Source organism: Rhinolophus sinicus, linkage group LG05 (assembly GCF_036562045.2).
Source record: "Rhinolophus sinicus isolate RSC01 linkage group LG05, ASM3656204v1, whole genome shotgun sequence".
Classification (NCBI taxonomy): Eukaryota; Metazoa; Chordata; class Mammalia; order Chiroptera; family Rhinolophidae; genus Rhinolophus; species Rhinolophus sinicus.
In genome coordinates this window covers 180,404,979-180,416,098 of record NC_133755.1, presented here as the reverse complement: position 1 = coordinate 180,416,098, position 11,120 = coordinate 180,404,979, and the positions used below count along the sequence as shown (strand labels likewise).

The 11,120-nt window shown below is 41.5% G+C and overlaps 1 pseudogene; it reads left to right on the top strand.

Moving 5' to 3' along the window:
- The first annotated feature begins 10,433 nt into the window (after positions 1 to 10,433).
- On the top strand, positions 10,434 to 10,796 carry LOC109457140 (large ribosomal subunit protein eL31; annotated as a pseudogene).
- Positions 10,797 to 11,120: the final 324 nt, after the last annotated feature.

The window sequence follows — 11,120 nt, the reverse complement described above, 5'->3', positions numbered from 1 at the left end:
ACCCCCTCTCCTTTCCTTCTTGATGCCCAGTCACCCCATTTTCATAAAACTCCCAGTACTGAACTGGAATTAAATGCTTGCTTCCTTCCTTCCTCTCCGTCCCAACCCTGGAGCTCAAGCAAGAGAATGCTGCATTCAAAGCCCACTTGGACGCCTTATTGCACAAAACCCCACTTAGAAGCTCCCTCAAGTTTGGGGTGCAGCACTGCTTATCCCACCTAGATTCATGAGGAATGTGAGGTTGAAGAACGTGTCTGAAGTCTAGAAAATCTTGAAAGACATGGATGGGGTGAGTCATTCATCATTTAACAATCTCTGTTGTAATATAATAGAATTAGGGAACACTCCTTGAAAATGAAAAGGGCAAATTAGGTCAAATTACATACTGCTTTTGCAAACTTGGATAGACTAAGAATTAGAAATATTGAAGTTTTATTTTTTTAAAAAAAAGGTCAAGAAAAATGTGCATAAATGCCTAATGTGACTTTCTAATGGAGGAGTGGACTGATGAACACCGAGAGTCTACACGGTCCACTTGGCCTGGCCGTGGCCCACTATTCTGCCCACTCCTCGTCCGAGTTCCCACAGGACGGAGGGCTAGTGCAAACAGGTCTCCACTTAATTACACAATGTCTCAAAATGTTTGATATTGTATCATGGATGTTCATTCTACGACCTCAGCTAGATTATATCTCCTTGAGTTCAAGACCACATCTACTTCTGGCCCCTATATCCCCCAGAAATCCGATTATTATGGCCATCCAAACATTTTTGAACAAATAATTATAATTAATTCTCAAAAATTTGAGATTTATGTTATCTTGTTCAACCATATTTTCACATTTAAAAAAATGCTGGTACCACTTTCTAGGTAGAACCATGGGGTACATGGATTACTAACCTGACCAGTTACAGTATTATGTGTGTGTGTGTGTGTGTGTGTGTGGTGTGTGTGTGTGTGTGTGGTGTATGTGGTGTGTGAGTGTGTGTGTGAGTGTGTCTGAGTGAGTGTGTGTGTGTGTGTGGTGTGTGTGTGGTGTGTGTGGTGTGTGTGTGGTGTGTGTGTGTGTGTGGTGTGTGTGGTGTGTGTGTGTGTGACTGTGAGTGTGTGAGTGTGAATGTGTGTGCGTGGTGTGTGTGTGGTGTGTGTGAGTGCAAGTGTGTGTGTGTGTAGTGTGTGGTCTGTGAGTGTGTGTGTGAGTGTGTGTGTGGTGTGTGTGTGGTGTGTGTGTGTATGGTGTGTGTGGTGTGTGTGTGTGTGGTGTGTGTGTGGTGTGTGTGTGTGTGTGTGTGTGTGGTGTGTGTGTGGTGTGTGGTGTGTGTGTATGTGTGGGTGTGTGTGGGTGTGTATTGTGGTGTGTGGTGTGTGTGTATGTGTGGGTGTGTGAGTGTGTATGTGTGGTGTGTGTGTGGTGTGTGGTGTGTGTGTGTGTGTGTGAGTGTGTGTGTGTGTGTGAGTGTGTATGGTGTGTGTGGTGTGTGGTGTGTGTGAGTGGGTGTGGTGTGTGTGGTGTGTGTGGTGTGTGTGAGTATGTGTGAGTGTGAATGTGTGTGCATGGTGTGTGTGTGTGGTGTGTGTGGTGTGTGTGGTGTGTGTGTGTGTGACTGTGAGTGTAGTGTGTGTGAGTGCGTGTGTGGTGTGTGTGTGGTGTGAGTGTGAGTGTGAGTGTGTGTGAGTGTGTGTATGGTGTGTGTGTGTGGTGTGTGGTGTGTGTGGTGTGTGTGTGGTGTGAGTGTGAGTGAGTGTGAGTGTGTGTGAGTGTGTGTGTATGGTGTGTGTATGTGGTGTGTGGTGTGTGTGTGTGTGTGTGTGTGGTGAACTATGATTCATTCATGAGAACTGATCCATTTAGAGTTGTATGTTCACAGCTCAAGTCAAGCACGTACAGAGACAGATAAAATCATGCTTAAAACTTCCTAATTCAAGAGAAGTCTTTGGTAATGATTTTTAATATTGAGGTTACACAACTTTGTGCAACATTGAATCTGAAAATATTATTATTCCTAAAATAGAGCCTAATTCTTTAATAAGAACAAGCATTCACTTCTTTGTCTATAATATGCGTTTTCTATAACTTAACTTAGAAGACCTCATCAGTCGTTATTTTTTCAAGCGTCATAAGAGTTTCGTAAATGCTCCATTGCCACAGGACTTGTGGCAAAGATGGACTTCCTGATATAATGGAAATGTATGAACACTGAGGAAATGAAAAAGAATGCGCAGAGACTCTCGTCCGTTTTTCTACAAAATTTCTAAATACTCATCTCAAACATAAATACCCAAGTTCACCAATTGAATCTTTATACTGACAGCATGATTCTGTGTTGCTTTGTAAATGACGAGTCTAAGAAATTCTGTAAAACGTTTGCATGAAGCACAATCCATTGTCTCCAAATTTGGCTACAATGGATCCTTCTAGACCCTGGGTTCATGCAGCCACATTTACCTGACAGGAGAGACAACCACAGAAGTCGGCTAAGATATTGGCACTGCATTGAGGGTCTCCCTACGGACATAACCCACTTCCTTCAGAGAAGATTCTTTTTCAGGCGTAAATTTGAGGTTTCTTTGTAGTCAGGGAAATCACAAAGGGCAACCGCTTGGGCCTTCCCATGAGGAAGTGGCCACTGAACTCCACGGGGCAAGTAGCACAACCTTGACTCTTGGAACCTGGCTCTTGGCGAGCTAAGGGTTGAAACTATACACAATTGTCCAGTCTTAAACTTACAGTGCCATGTTCATATTGCTGAAAAAATCAGCACGCTTAAAATTCCAAAAGCTTAAAGTAGTAAATCTCTGAACTCTACAATATCTTCTGTTCGTCATTGTTTACATTTTTTTCACTTTGAAAAGAAGAAAAGCTTAAACCTTACAGGCAAACCATTCAAAAAGACCTAAGTACTTGAAAACTACAGTTAAAGTGGAACCTATTCATGCTTTCCTTAGCTGTACCCTCTAAGCAAGGCTATTCTCTTTTATTCTCATCTATCCTCACCTCCCTTAGCCCTCTGCTTTGAGGAACCAAGAGCTTTACAGAAAGTTTGATTGATTCAAGGAACCAAATGCAGAAGATGCTCTCCCAGCAAAGCCATCTGCTAGGCAGGCAGATCCCCCAGGCATCTGCTTGTAGCAAATAGGACATAACACCTCCAGGCAAGTCACGTGACCCAGATGCCAACAGAGACACCATGTGCTTGAACCATTTCTGTGTGATGAGTATTTTAATCTTGGCAACCATAAACATGGCTTCTGATTTATTTCAATATAAGACGATTTTCCTTTTTGTCAAATACTAGGGGTCGCGTTCTTTTGATAAATTCACACTCTCCTTCTGGAAAGCTACACCATTTCCAATCTTCTCGTAACCTTCCTTTGCTCTTTGCTTGTACTAAACACAAAATATCTTGACAGGCACTTAAAGAATGTCTCCGACCTAGTATAGAAACAACTCCACGTATATGAAAAAAATAAAACAAAACAGCCTCTAGTTTCGAGCATCTTTGTTCGTCTTTAACTAAAATTCAAGAACAATGTAGCTATAAGCCGTTCTAAGCTGCTACCAGGAAATGTTATTTTACAGAGAGTCAGTCATCTGGCTATTCTGTATTAATGAATGTCTTCTGTATGTTTCCTTAGATAAAGCCATGATTCACCCAGCAGATGCACATTTAGTAGCTCAAAGGTCAACAAATGACAAGGAAAAGCATTTAAAAATACAAACACAGACTGATTATGCCGAAACTCCTATTCTACCCCTCCCATCACTCTCAACCCTGGAGAGCAAATAGTGCCTTGAATTTTCTGACCCAAGCAGTTCCATTCGAAAAGCTTGCCAGCCAAGATGTTTGAAAATGTTGCTGAATGATTAAACACAAATCCTTAAATGGAGAGAGCTGGTTTTTATTAAATATCCTCAAGCCCCGCCGTCTGCCCACACTTGTGCCTGTGTCTGGCTGTCGGCTGATAAACGCTGTGGCTGTAAGATATTACTTATTAGTATGCCTCTATATTTCTACCTCACACAGCCACCCAAGGGTGATTGCTATCTGTTAATTGAATTCTGTGCCAGCCACTGTGTCTTTGTGTGCTTGCCATGATAATTTCAAGGATTGTAACTTCATTTCCTATTTATAAATAATAGTGATAAAAATACAAAGTTCTGTATTTGTCTTTGTGCATACCAAGTGTGTGCATGAGGACACATGTGTATAGCTATATGTGTGTCTACATATATGTGTGTATATATCTCGATAGATAGATAGATAGATAGATAGATAGATAGATAGATAGATAGACAGATACAGATAGATAGACTGTCTATCTCTATTTTTTTTTAAAGGAGAGTTACTTAAAGTCACAGTGTATTACAGAAGATACAATTTAATAAGCCAAACATTTCTATATAGAAACACATAGCCAACCACTTGACAGCTTTCTGCTATTGAGAATAGCTGGGAAGCCTACAAAATAGAAGCCAGCATTTTTATTTTTTTACATACTAATCGAAACAGACATGGTGCGTAGAACAATCGGTGAATAGTTATAAAATGGTTCATTTGAACACCTGTCTTTTCCATGGCGTGTAAGCATCTCAGGACACCTGTATCTGAATCAGGCATTGCATGGAATGAACATCCAGTGAAGGGCGGACTTGGACGCAGGCTCAGGATGATGCTTCATCAGCTGTAGTGAGTTAAGGGGAGGGTACAGGGGCTATGGACACCCGAGAGTCAAAGGATTCAACTACCCTGCTGTCAATCTGACCTCCATTTCCTCCCATAGAAAGTGAATCTTTTGCTCCAATTGTCTAAGCTTCAGCCAATTCCTAAAGCATGGTGAAAATACTAAGTCCTCCTGTGGCAAAGGAATATGTTCGATGATATGTTCAGCTGATCCTGGGTCAGGAAAAAAGGTACTGACATCAGCAATCCAGAAATATCCCACATATTACTGACAGCCCAGTGACTTCATCAATCATGCCGTAGCTATCCCTCTATCCACGAAAGACCAAGCGTGGTTTAGATTTTCTAGGGACAAGTGGTTGAACCTTGGTTATTCTAACCACTACCTTTAGGAGAATCCCTAGTTATGTCCCCAAGACCCCTAACTCTGGATGAGACTTTCTCTTTTAGTGGCCCCAAGGAATGTGGTAAGGTATGACATACCCCTGTGCTAAAACACATCATGAGCTTGGTGTTTTCATGGGATTCCTGGTATCTCAGAATATTTGGATTAAAACTACAAAGCATCGTTTAGACTGACAGTAGCAAAAAATGAAAAATGGTTAATCAAAGGAATGGACACAGTTTTCTAAGGATCCTAATTTGATCTGGAGATAGTTTCTAATTTTGTAGAGACTGCTGCTCCCATCCCTGGGGTAAGCATTGGTCCAGAGGGACATGGCACAGTACACAGAGGTTTGTCTTCCTACATACCCACCCCCCAATCCTGGCATTCTCTGCCCAGCTCCTAGGACCCCTGAGACTTCCTACACACCTGCCACCATGCTAAGCTTCCTCCTAAAGTGAAGCACCTCAGACACAGAATTACACACTCACAGCATATCATGCCTTCCCCAAATGCAAAACAATTTAAAATTTCATCCTATAACAGTAAGTGATTTTTTAAAAATATCAGGAAAAATATAACCTATTTTTTTAACTTAATTCAAATAAAAGTTGAAATCCTACTTCACAATGCACTGACTTTCAAATGGCACAAAGACAAAAAAGAGTTTGTGATCAAGTTTATAAGAGCATTTAAGGACAATGAAGTGGGAATGATGAAGAAAAAGGAAGAAGACAAGTATACAAAAAAATAAGCGTCATAAATAAAAGAGCATTCAAATGATGTTGAAAGAAGGAAAAGATTATAAGACACGTGGCTTTGAAAGAATGACAAAGAATTTATGGAGAGATAGCATCAAGGATCTAACATGAAACATTTAGGATTTCAAAATTTGACAAACAAATGGAGTAGACAATCCAAGCTAATGAAACATGAGGAAAGACAAAAGCAAGCAAAAACCCTGGGTGTATTTTGGGTGTGCCAGTACTGGGCTTGACTGCAGCATTCAGGTAGGAAAAGAAAGCGAGTTGAACCCTGATATGGAGGATAAACCATATTGTTCTGGGTTCTCAGCGTCAAACTGTGAATGGAGGTGGGTCACACAATAAGTAGTAGGGAGCCTCTGAAAGTTGTTGAGCAAGAGAAGGCTATGACTACAAATGTGCTTTCAGAGTAGTAATCTACAGACTGTGAAGGAGGGTTGGAGTTGACACAGAAAGAAGACAGAATTACAAGCAGGGCCTCTTGGAATAGAAACTGAGGTCTGCCAGCTGACACAGCCACAATAATGCTTCATAACAAACAACCACAAAGTTGACAGCAACAGACAGCAGTAAAGCTTTATTTAAGTCACAGATCTGCAGGTTGGCTGGGGTTCCACTCACCGGGGCTCATATGCCCCTCCTAGAGCCATTTGGCTAATGCATGCCAGTCTTCTGCTGGCCAGGACAGACACCCCAGGACAGGCGCACAAGAGTACAAGCACATTTGTGTAAGCACACTTCAAGGACCTATTAACATCCGATTGGCTAAACAAGAAGCCTGGTCAAACCCAGTGCTAATTGAGCAGGGATGGCTACCCGTGCCACAGAACAAGCAAGACAGAGGGAATGGTCTGAGCAATAATCCAGTCCACCACAAGGCGGTCAAGCCAAGGAAGTACTTTGGAAATGCTAAAGAGGAAACAAGTGGGAAGAGTCTCACAGGTAAGACCTGAACCGTCAATCATCAGTCACATAAAGGGCAGGATCAAATGACAAAGAGATGACTTTCAGGTTTCAAACCTGGGCAGTTATGGTTATTATGAGGTCACTGTCACAAGTATGAAGAAGAAATAAAATTGGGGGAGGACCATCGTGAGTTTCATTTTGGATGCACTGCATTTAAAGTGTCAGGCGAATACACCATGAGTGCCGGGGGTGGAGGGCAGCTGTTTCTGTAGAGCTGGACCTCAAATGAGAGTCATGTTGAGAGGGAGCTCTGTGAGTCCCTCTCAAGGAGACAATAAGATCTTCAAGAATGGTAAAATTCTTAGGAAAACAAAAAACAAAGAGGAGAACCAAAAGTAAGGCCTCCGAAGGTTACCGCATCACGCAGACTGCACACAGTAGGCTGTCTCTGATGTTCCTTCTCTTTCATCCTGCATACCAGTCAGTTTCCTAGTTTCAAACACTAATTTTCTGAAATCCCCATAAAACTTTCCCTCAGATTTTCATTTCCACTGCCACCTTAGAGTTTGATATGACAGTAGTACATCTCATGCCTTGTAAGAAGCTTAAAATATGGATTTCAGTAGAAAATGTGGAGTTTAGTAGAGAGACGGATCTAGGAGTTGTCTGTACAGAGTTGGAAGAGTTGAACTTATAGGAATTGCTTGAGATCACCAAGGGAGTAAGTAAAATGGCGGAAGGAAACAAGAAACTTGGGGGAAGTGAGTCCCCGCGTTTCAGAGGTGCGTCGAGGAAGAAGAACCAGTAAAGAAACATGGGATTCAAGCAGAAAGAAGAGAGAGGTAGGATTGTATGATACCAAGACACTGTGGTTTCACATGTCCCATGCGATAGTGTAACAGAAGGAGGTGACGTCTGGAGAATAGACATAATGTGGCAGATGGGAAGCCAGGAGGCTTTTGAGAGAGACTTTCAGTAAAATGAAGGTAAATGTCAGATGACAAGGGGTCAAGGCAGAAATGGGGCTGGAGGGGAGATACGGAGCACACTTCCGAAAAGCTTGATAATTGGGCAAGAAGAAACCCAGTGAGGAACCTAGAGACAAGAAAGGCAGAAAGCAGTGTTCCCGGGAGTCTTCAGATCATTGCTCACTTAATTCCTTTATTCTCGGATGGAATTGTTGCATTTTAGGAAGATTTAGTTCTTTAGATAACTGTCAGGGTGTAGGGGAGAGGCATCTTCTTACTTTTCTTGTGCTAATTGCCCGTGTTAGCCCACCTTTCACTATTTACACCTAGCTAACAAGGGCTGAAGATCGGCTGGTTTGCCAAAGTAATCAAAACTCCAATCAAAAACTAATTTTTGTTTTCTATGTCCATGGGGCAGAAAATTTGTCTGCATGTATAATCCTGAGCCGCTAACAGTATATTGTCCTTACATTCAGGCACCAGCTCTTACCTAGACCCAGCTGGATCTCACAGTCTCCTGAGCCTTGTACAACACGGGGACACAAACAAGGTGTCATAGGTTGTTAGGATGCCTCAAAGTTATTGCTCTCCACTGTTTGAGCTGTATAGCAACTGGAATATGCTAATCAAGAGCACAGAAGAGTTCAAACAAAGCTAGAAGTTTGGGTTTTTTTATTAACTGTACTATCAAATACACCTGATAAATAAGGCATGGAAGTTGCCTGTAGAAGGTATTAATTATCTGCAGGTATATCTACCTGAGAAGCCAGACTTGGGGTGGGGGCGAGTGTACTGGGCTGGGGGGAACCTATCACTTTTACAGTGAAACACCTCATCTTCTCTATAACAGAAATGGTAACCATGGCGACTATTCTTGAACATTTTGCTATGTGAATATTTTCCATCATCTGACTCAGTAGTTTACCTTTCTGATTAACTATGGATATTTTTTAGTCTCCAGAGCAAAATGTCCCTCTTCTTTCGACACTGATACATTTATACTGTCCCTCTCGGTGTCTGCACACCTTTCTTTTCAATATATCTTTCTAGAGTTCACTTAGAATGGGGTGTTTCCATTTTCACCACTCCCTGTGGTTTTTATTTATATTTTTTTGGTATAATCACAATTTCTCTAAAAGACTTAAAATGAGAGAATATGAGAATGCAAAAGAACTCAGGAGGCCTGTTATTTTCCCTCTTCTTCTGTCAATGAGAGAACCAAGGCTCACAGACGTTAAGTGAGTTGTGAAGTTTGACCGGGTTAATTACTGGACAAAATCTCCAGTTTCCTGGATCTACGTCCTAGCACTTGACACATGAACTTCTCATTTCTCCAGAGCAACTCTAAAATGCACTTGATCTACCACTTGTCCCGGCCCCGTCTGATTCTGAGTCAGTGGCTGGACGTCCTACAGCTGGTGTCGTTCTGCGGCTGGCCTACGTAGGCCAAAAAATACAAAACAAAAGTAGGCAATTCTCAAGGAGTAAGTGACATAAACCTCACCTGCCTATGTAGAGGCTTAGTAATGATCTGGAAACCAAGCCACTGGCCTCAGTTTCCCAGGCCTGTTGATGGCTTTTCAGAGCTTAAGTTGGCCAATCCAACCATTAATTCAACACTAAAATGGCCTGAGACACAAACACGTTGAACAGCCCATAAACTGACAACTACAAAGTCTTCTGCTGCCCAGGTTCCACTGCCCGATTGGAAACAGGAGCTGGCCAGGCCAGAAGATAAGCAAAGCCAAGGCTGGTTACGAGGGACCTGTCGCCATGATTCTTCAGGCCCAGCAGGACCTGCTAATTGTATTTATTCAAAATATGAGCATTATTTTTTTACTTTGGGAAGTTAAATGTGACTTGATTTAGATTTTAATATTTATGTGTTCTTTCCTGAATGTGCAACATAGCAGTCAACGTGAAGGTGTCACCTTAGTTCAGTGACTGAGTGGAAGTTCCCATGAAAATAAATATCCAAGTATTTCCTAAATATTTACATAATGAGCTATTTAAATGCAAGAGATTCTAACATATGTAAATAATTGCAAATAGCATATGTGTGAAAATCCAAAGCAAATATGTCCACTCTTACTTGTAATATATGACTCATAATTTAGCCAAAGCATATTTCTAAATTTTATGCAATAAAAAACTATATACTATATTCATAAGCATAATACCTTTTTTCAAAGCAATTAGAAATCAGTACAGTGAAGGAGTTAAAATGCAGCATGACAGTGTTGAATAATTATTAAGCGTCAATTATGAATTTTTTTCCTTGAGTTATGCAGTGCCTAACGCCCAGAGAAATGTAGTTGAAAATCAGCAAGGTCAATTCTATTACAACAAAGCCCATAGGAAGTGATTTTACACTTTTTTAGTAAATTCTGACAAATCACATAATGTATAGTTTTTGTTCAGAAACATTCAAAATCACCTCGCAATTCCCAGTAGCTGTGAAGTTTTCTTAACCAATCAAAATGCGCACTCCCAAAATATTTATTAAAATCAAATTTTTAGAGCCAGCTCCATCGTGCAGCCTAAACTGAATTAGATCATCCTGCTTCTTTATATTCCAACTTTTTACACCCTTTCTTTTTTCCTAGTTCTTTTTCCTTTTCCTAGAAGTAAAAAATGGGAGAAAGATAAAGAGGCAAAGAGACTGCTTTTGATAAGCAATCAAAATGTGTCCACCGAGGTTTTCCTTTCCCACTTGGGCCCGGCAGGATGGCTCCCATAAAGAAAGGTGGCAAGAAAAAGAAGGGCCCTTCTGCCATCAACGAGGTAGTGACCAGAGAATACACCTCCAACATTCAAAGCGCATGCATGGAATGGGTTTCAAGAAGCATGCCCCTCGGGCACTCAAAGTGACCTGGAAATTTGCCGTGGAGAAATGCGAACCCCAGATGAGTGTGTGCTCATTGACAGCACTCAACAAAGCAGTCTGTCCCTTACTTTATCCAGGTACGGCTGTCCAGAAAACATAATGAGGATGAAGACTCACCAAATAAGCTCTATACATTGGCTACCAACGTACCTGTCCCCCGTGTCAAAAATCTACAAACTATGTGGCTGAGAACTAACGGCTGATCATCGAATAAAGTTATAAAAGTGCAAAAAAAAAAAAAAGAAAAAAAAGAAAAAGAAATATATCCACCAAGGAGAAACACAGAATAAACTGTATTTCATATCGTTCCCTACTAATTACTGCCCTAGGAAAACCACTTTTCAGACGCACAGAGCTAAGCTCAGTTCTCTGGGAGCTAATGGGACGACACTGTCGCGGTTGTCGATGGCAGGGATGTGGAAGATGTTTGCGCAGACACAACTCTCTGGTACCTCCTGGTAAACTACTTCCCTCCGTCCTTTCCTCACTCAAGATGACCTGAAATAACCCAACTGCAGGATTGGCTT